Source organism: Triticum urartu, chromosome 6A (genome assembly GCF_056163025.1).
Source record: "Triticum urartu cultivar PI428250 chromosome 6A, HENAU_Tu73, whole genome shotgun sequence".
NCBI classification, from domain to species: domain Eukaryota; kingdom Viridiplantae; phylum Streptophyta; class Magnoliopsida; order Poales; family Poaceae; genus Triticum; species Triticum urartu.
In genome coordinates, this window is record NC_141878.1 from 550,715,825 (window position 1) to 550,722,395 (window position 6,571).

General features: G+C 46.1%; 1 long non-coding RNA gene across 1 annotated transcript; it reads left to right on the forward strand.

The window, feature by feature from the left end:
- The first annotated feature begins 228 nt into the window (after positions 1-228).
- LOC147966237 (uncharacterized) lies at positions 229-3,542 on the forward strand. The gene is made up of 2 exons (XR_015608812.1): positions 229-1,987; positions 3,251-3,542. It is a non-coding gene; the product is annotated as an uncharacterized LOC147966237 (long non-coding RNA).
- The last annotated feature ends 3,029 nt before the right edge of the window (positions 3,543-6,571 follow it).

Genomic DNA, 6,571 nt, shown 5'->3' on the forward strand with positions numbered 1-6,571 from the left:
GCGTCCGAAAAGCTGTCCCGGACCCGACCCGGACTGTCGCCGCCATTGTGTCCGGATCATCCCCAAACATCTACAAAACATCTCCGTTTTCTTGTTTGGACTCCCTATCTATTTTTTTCCGGCCGTCTGATTCCGATCATAGGGACCAAATGCCCCTATCCAAAATCCACTTACTATATATAGATCCCTAACCTAATCTGGACAAAACCCTAAAATCTAGGGATTTGTCCCTTCACCCGCCGCCGCAATCCCCATCGAATCTTCATCGGGATCCAACCCGCAGCCATCCTCTCCCTCCCTCGTTTTCAGCACCACCAACCGGAGCCCGCAACCCCGATCCAAATCCTTCCCGACAGTCTCCCTCTTTTTGCGCGCTTGACGAATTGGGTCGCCCGAGCCCCGAGCCCCTTCGCTGTTCTTTCCCCAAGCTCCTCTCGCGCTGGTATCCTCGGAGCCCCGAGCCTCCCTGTGCGACTCCACCACGCCTCGTCGTCCGGCGACCAGCACCGCCGCCGGCGACCGAAATAGCAGCAACGTCGCCCCTGCCTTCTTCTTTTCTCTCGTGCTACTACCTCGTCTCACCTCTGTCTCCCTCACTCTGTTTTGGACCAGGGGCCCCGCGCCATGGAGCACCCTGTCCACTGGCTCGCCTCTGCTTCGATCCGGCAGGGAACGGGATCCCGGCGATCTCCCGCGACCGGATCCGGCCACCCCGACGCCCTGTGCCCTCGGGCCCCGCAGGACCTCCTCCTCGCCTCTGCGCCGTCCTCACCGCCCTGCAGCTGAGGCCGTTGCCTCCTCAGTTCGTCACGCCGCCTCCAGTTCCGCCGGATCCACCGTCTCCAGGCCCTTCCTGGCCGGATCCCGCCACCGCGCTGCCGCTCCTCGCCCACAGCTCCGCCCAGTCGCCGCCATCTTCTTCCCGGAGGTCCACCGGCGCTGCAAGTCCCGCTGCGCCTGTTTTCCTCTCGTCAGAGATGAACGGGTGCTCGCCCGCGTTCGTTGACCGCGCCCACGCGGACCAGGCCTCGATCGCCTCCAGCCCAGCAGCCTGCGTCCTGCGCCAGTAGGCCAACCCAGCACCGGCCGGGCCAAGGCCCATGGGTGAGGACATGCCTAGCCTCTCCCCTGTTCCTGTTGGGCCAACAAGACTCGGCCCAGAATTGTTTTTTCTCTGCTGCTGTGATTTTCTCTTTTATCCAGTAAAGGCAGATTTGCAGAAAAGACCTTCATCTTCATGCATTTAACAACTCACACACTGTGCATCAGATTAAAAAGATCTATATATGAAACTTGCTTAAAATTATGTGTAGATTAATAACATGCCACTTTCTTGCCATGTTAAAATGCTTAAAATGTTGTTTGTTTAAATTTGCTCAAATAACTTGTTAAAATGGTTTAATTCATAACTAAATAACCGTAGCTCTGTTTTTAACAAACTTTATATGTAAATGGGGTAGAATTTTGCCTAGTTTAACATGGTGGCATCATCTTGCATGTTTAATAACTACAAAATATGGTTTAGGGCAGAACAGGACCAAACCTAATATATGCATATGGGGATTTACCGGAATTGTTGTTCGTTGTTTCCGGCCTCATTTAAACTTGCCTAGATAGGTAGTTTTCTTTTGCCTCACCTCTTGCCATGTTAACTAACATTTAATATTGTTGGGTACATAAACGAGAGAGAACTAAATAAGTCATGTGGTGTTTTCTTCAATATGCAACTCCGTTGCATAATGAGATCCACTTAATTTGTAGGATTGTTTGTGCACTTTGCCATGCCATGCCTCATTAAACCGGACATGCATCATACCCGATTGTGCATCATGCCATGTTGATGTGTTGGTTGTTTACTATGTTGTTTTCTTCTTTCCGGTGTTGCTTCTTCGGGTTGGTTCCGATAACGTCGTGTGTGTGAGGATCTGTTCGACTACGTTCATTTATCTTCTTCATGGACTCGTTCTTCTTCCTTGCGGGATTTCAGGCAAGATGATCATACCCTCGAAATCACTTCTATCTTTGCTTGCTAGATGCTCGCTCTTTTGCTATGCCTATGCTACGATGCCTACCACTTGCTTGTCATGCCTCCCATATTGTTGAACCAAGCCTCTAACCCACCTTATCCTAGCAAACCGTTGATTGGCTATGTTACCGCTTTGCTCAGCCCCTTTTATAGCGTTGTTAGTTGCAGGTGAAGATTGAAGTTTGTTCCTTGTTGGAACATGGAGATCGTTCCTTGTTGGAACATTGCTTACTTGTTGGGATATCACAATATCTCTTATTTAATTAATGCATCTATATACTTGGTAAAGGGTGGAAAGCTCGGCCTTATGCCTGGTGTTTTGTTCCACTCTTGCTGCCCTAGTTTCCGTCATATCGGTGTTATGTTCCCGGATTTTGCGTTCCTTACGCGGTTGGGTTATAATGGGAACCCCTTGACAATTCGCCTTGAATAAAACTCCTCCAGCATGGCCCAACATTGGTTTTACCATTCGCCACCTAGCCTTTTCTTTCCCTTGGGTTCTGCAGACTCAAGGGTCATCTTATTTTAACCCCCCCGGGCCAGTGCTCCTCTGAGTGTTGGTCCAACTGAGCGATGTCCGAGGCTACCAGGGGCAACTCTGGGTTGGCTTACCCGACGTCTTGCTCATCCGGTGTGCCCTGAGAACGAGATATGTGCAGCTCCTATCGGGATTTGTCGGCACATCTGGGTGGCTTTGCTGGTCTTGTTTTACCATTGTCGAAATGTCTTGTAACCGGGATTCCGAGTCTGATCGGGTCTTCCCGCTAGAAGGAATATCCTTCGTTGACCGTGAGAGTTTGTGATGGGCTAAGTTGGGACACCCCTGCAGGGTTATGAACTTTCGAAAGCCGTGCCCGCGGTTATGGGCAGATGGGAATTTGTTAATGTCCGGTTGTAGAAAACCTGAAGTTGACCTTAATTAAAAATGAATCAACTGCGTGTGTAACCGTGATGGTCTTTTTCCAGCAGAGTCCGGGAAGTGAACACGGTGTTGGAGTTATGCTTGACGTAGGTTGTTTTAGGATCACTTCTTGATCATACTTTTATCGACCGTGCTTTGCCTTCTCTTCTCGCTCTCATTTGCGTATGTTAGCCACCATATATGCTAGTCGCTTGCTGCAGCTCCACCTTATACCTTTACCTTACCCATAAGCTTAAATAGTCTTGATCGCGAGGGTGCGAGATTGCTGAGTCCCCGTGGCTCACAGATACTTCCAAAACCAGTTTGCAGGTGCCGATGAGTCCGTGCAGATGACGCAACCAAGCTCAGGAGGAGCTCGATGAAAATCTTGTCCTTTGTGTTGTTTCGTTCTAGTTGATCAGTAGTGGAGCCCAGTTGGGGGTCGATCGGGGACCTTGTCGCATTTGGGGTTCTTCTTTTATTTTGGTTCCGTAGTCGGACCTTGATTGTATTTGGATGTTGTAATGCTTTATTCATGTAATTGTGTGAAGTGGCGATTGTAAGCCAACTATGTATCTCTTTCCCTTATGTATTACATGGGTTGTGTGAAAATTACCTCACTTGCGACATTGCTTTCAATGCGGTTATGCCTCTAAGTCGTGCTTCGACACGTGGGAGATATAGCCGCATCGAGGGCGTTACACCAGGTCAGCTACATCATGCTTGTGCTGAGATTCATCAATCCATGTAGTTGTACATTGGTGGAGTTAGTGAATCAAAAACTTATGGAATCGACCCGTAGATAACCCATTCCACCCTAGTGATTATGAAAGAACTTATTGCAAGGAGTTTTTCTAAATGATGGCCTGAGGGGCTGCTAAGTTACCTGGGCCTGTAACTTTTGACCGGGTGCTGGAACATACCCCGGTAATTCCCGCGAAAATAGCATGGTAATTTCGCACCGCATGGCTGGTAAGTTAAAATACCCCGTGCCCTGTTAACTTCAACTCGGGGGAAAAAATTTGAAACATACACCGATAACTCCTTCCTAAATAGCATTGTAATTTAACACACCACAGACATGATAACTTCAGTGTCTAGTGCATGGGGAGAAGATTGGGAAACCTTTTTTTTGCCTCCCGTACCTTCAGTGTAAACTACATGATAATTTACGTAATGCAGGCATGATAACTTAGGTATAAAAACACGGTAAGTTTGACACCCGGTGGAGCAATGTTGTTGAAAAACATACCCATGTAACTGATGTGTAAATATCATGGTAATATAGGCATCGTAGGCGTGATAACTTAAGTTCAGAACATCGCGGTAACTTTGTCAAAAGAGGAAAAAATTATTGAAAACCGTACCCCGGTAATTTATGTGAAAATAGCACGGTAATATACGAACCACATATCTGACAATTTAGTACAAACATCGCGGTAAACTTAACCAGGGGGAAAAAGTTATTGAAAAGATAGCCCTCGATAACTTCTATGTAAATAGTATGATAGTATACAAACTTAATATCTCATAACTTAAGTACAAACAACGTGATAACATTCTTTACTTGGGAGGGGGGGGGTATTGAAAAATATCCTCGGATAACTTCTATATAAATAGTATGATAATATACAAAGCTCACACGATAACTTAAGTACAATCACCACGATAACATTTGACAAAGGGAAAACGTTGTTTACGAACATACCCCGGTAATTTCTATGTAAATAGTATGGTAATATATGACCCTCATTTCTGATAACTTAAGTGCAAACACCGTGGTAATTTGCGTCTGAAAAGGAGGGAAGGGGACTTCTGGGTTTCTGAACCGTGTGAACCGATATGAAACATGCAGAAAAAAATGGAACTAGAATGCATAGTCCTAAAACCCAAACAAACGAGGCTGGTGTCTTGGATTTTCACTTACTGCTGGTTGTCTTTTTTTTTGTTTAATCTCATCTCAAGTAGATACATCTAGCATGTAGATTGAATCTAATCAATAAAGGTGGCTAGCACAGCTGGATGTCATTACCTACAGTACATAAGATACTTATATGAAAAATAATCAATACCTACATTACTAAAGTTATACAATATGAAAATTAAATTCATGATACATCTAATGATATTGATTTCATTATGAATGTTAATTTTTTCCATAAAGTTGGTTAAACTTTACGAAGTTTGACTACAAAGAAATCTTATATGCAGAGTAAAAAGGACTGGAGAGAGCACTAGGTTGAACTAGAATATACATATAGGATGCAGAAGGAACAATAGTCAGGTGAGTGGTAAGATATAAAGGGCATATGCCGCTGAAATCATAGAAGATGATATGACGAGGGACGGGTCCAGGGTCTATGCGGGAACCACGTCATTTAGATGTGCAATAACAATGTCGCATCTAAATGCGCCTTAGACGGGTTCATAATTTTAGGGTTCGATTAGAGATGCACTAACACCCCCCTCAAGTCTCACATGTCCTCGACCTGAAGAGAGCAACTACGGGCACATCATGGGCACCAACATTGACTTGTTTGTAGGATATCCTTCTGCTAAACATGTTCACACTACTTGTAGGTATGTGCAACGTGAGCTCCATCAGTTCCGAGGGCGACGTGGTATAGTTTAGCGTTCTCGATATGCCGTGCTAGGACCAAGCCGCAGTTTTCTTTTAACTGAATTGACTTCTAATTTACTTCTACCGTAGCAGAGCATATACTAGTAACTAATTCCGACAAGTTTGAATTTGCGTGGAGCCTGCGTAATGCTAATTCCTACTCTTGTGATGCATTGTAGAAGTATATAACATGACACTTGGCACGCAAGTAAGTGCTTTTTCTATATATAGTACAGGGTACAAGGTAAAAGTCTCTCCACCGATTTGAGAGATTGAGACCCTGGCCGAACATCCAGCTCGTGAGGAAGATGGCTCCGGTTTCAGGTAAAAATTCTCCGGCGTTCTATTTCCTCCCGTCTCAGTGATCCATTCCCACATCATGTACTCTACTGCTACCTTCGATTAATTCATTATTATGACACTTCGTGCCTGGCCATGTTCTGAACAAGCTAAATAAGAGTTACGAGTCCAGTGGCCGCCATGAACATGCATGGAGATTGGCTGTAGCAAATGTGAAGCAGAATCTATTTTAAATCATGAGTGAGTGAGAGAGGTCGTGGTTTTGAACTTTCGAAACCTTTTTCGGGGATGATGGTTGCAATTTTAACTGCAAACGAGCTGAGATTTGTCCACGGTAACAAAGCTCCGTTTGAACCGACTTGAGTTGTGCTTGCGCAGGAGCCAGCCTATGCTGCTTCTCGTCTGTACTGTATGTATTTCTTTGAGAGGTTCTTCTTGCTCTTCCCCAGAGTCCAGACTGCAAAATTATTATCTTTGAGCGAAAGAAACACACTATTCGCAGCCTTTCCATTTTGGGCCAAGTGGGCACGGGAGCGTGTCGAACAGCTAAGAGAGCCCAAGTTGACCTCTACAGCGCGGCCTAGCCCAGTAGCTCCCTCCTCACAAAGTGGCCCAACCATGATGACGCCCTCCTCACAAAGTGGCCCAACAAAGAGGGCCCCACACGGCAGCCTCATCGGCCTCCGCGAACGAGCGAACCCCCCAGGCCCCCACACCTAGCCCA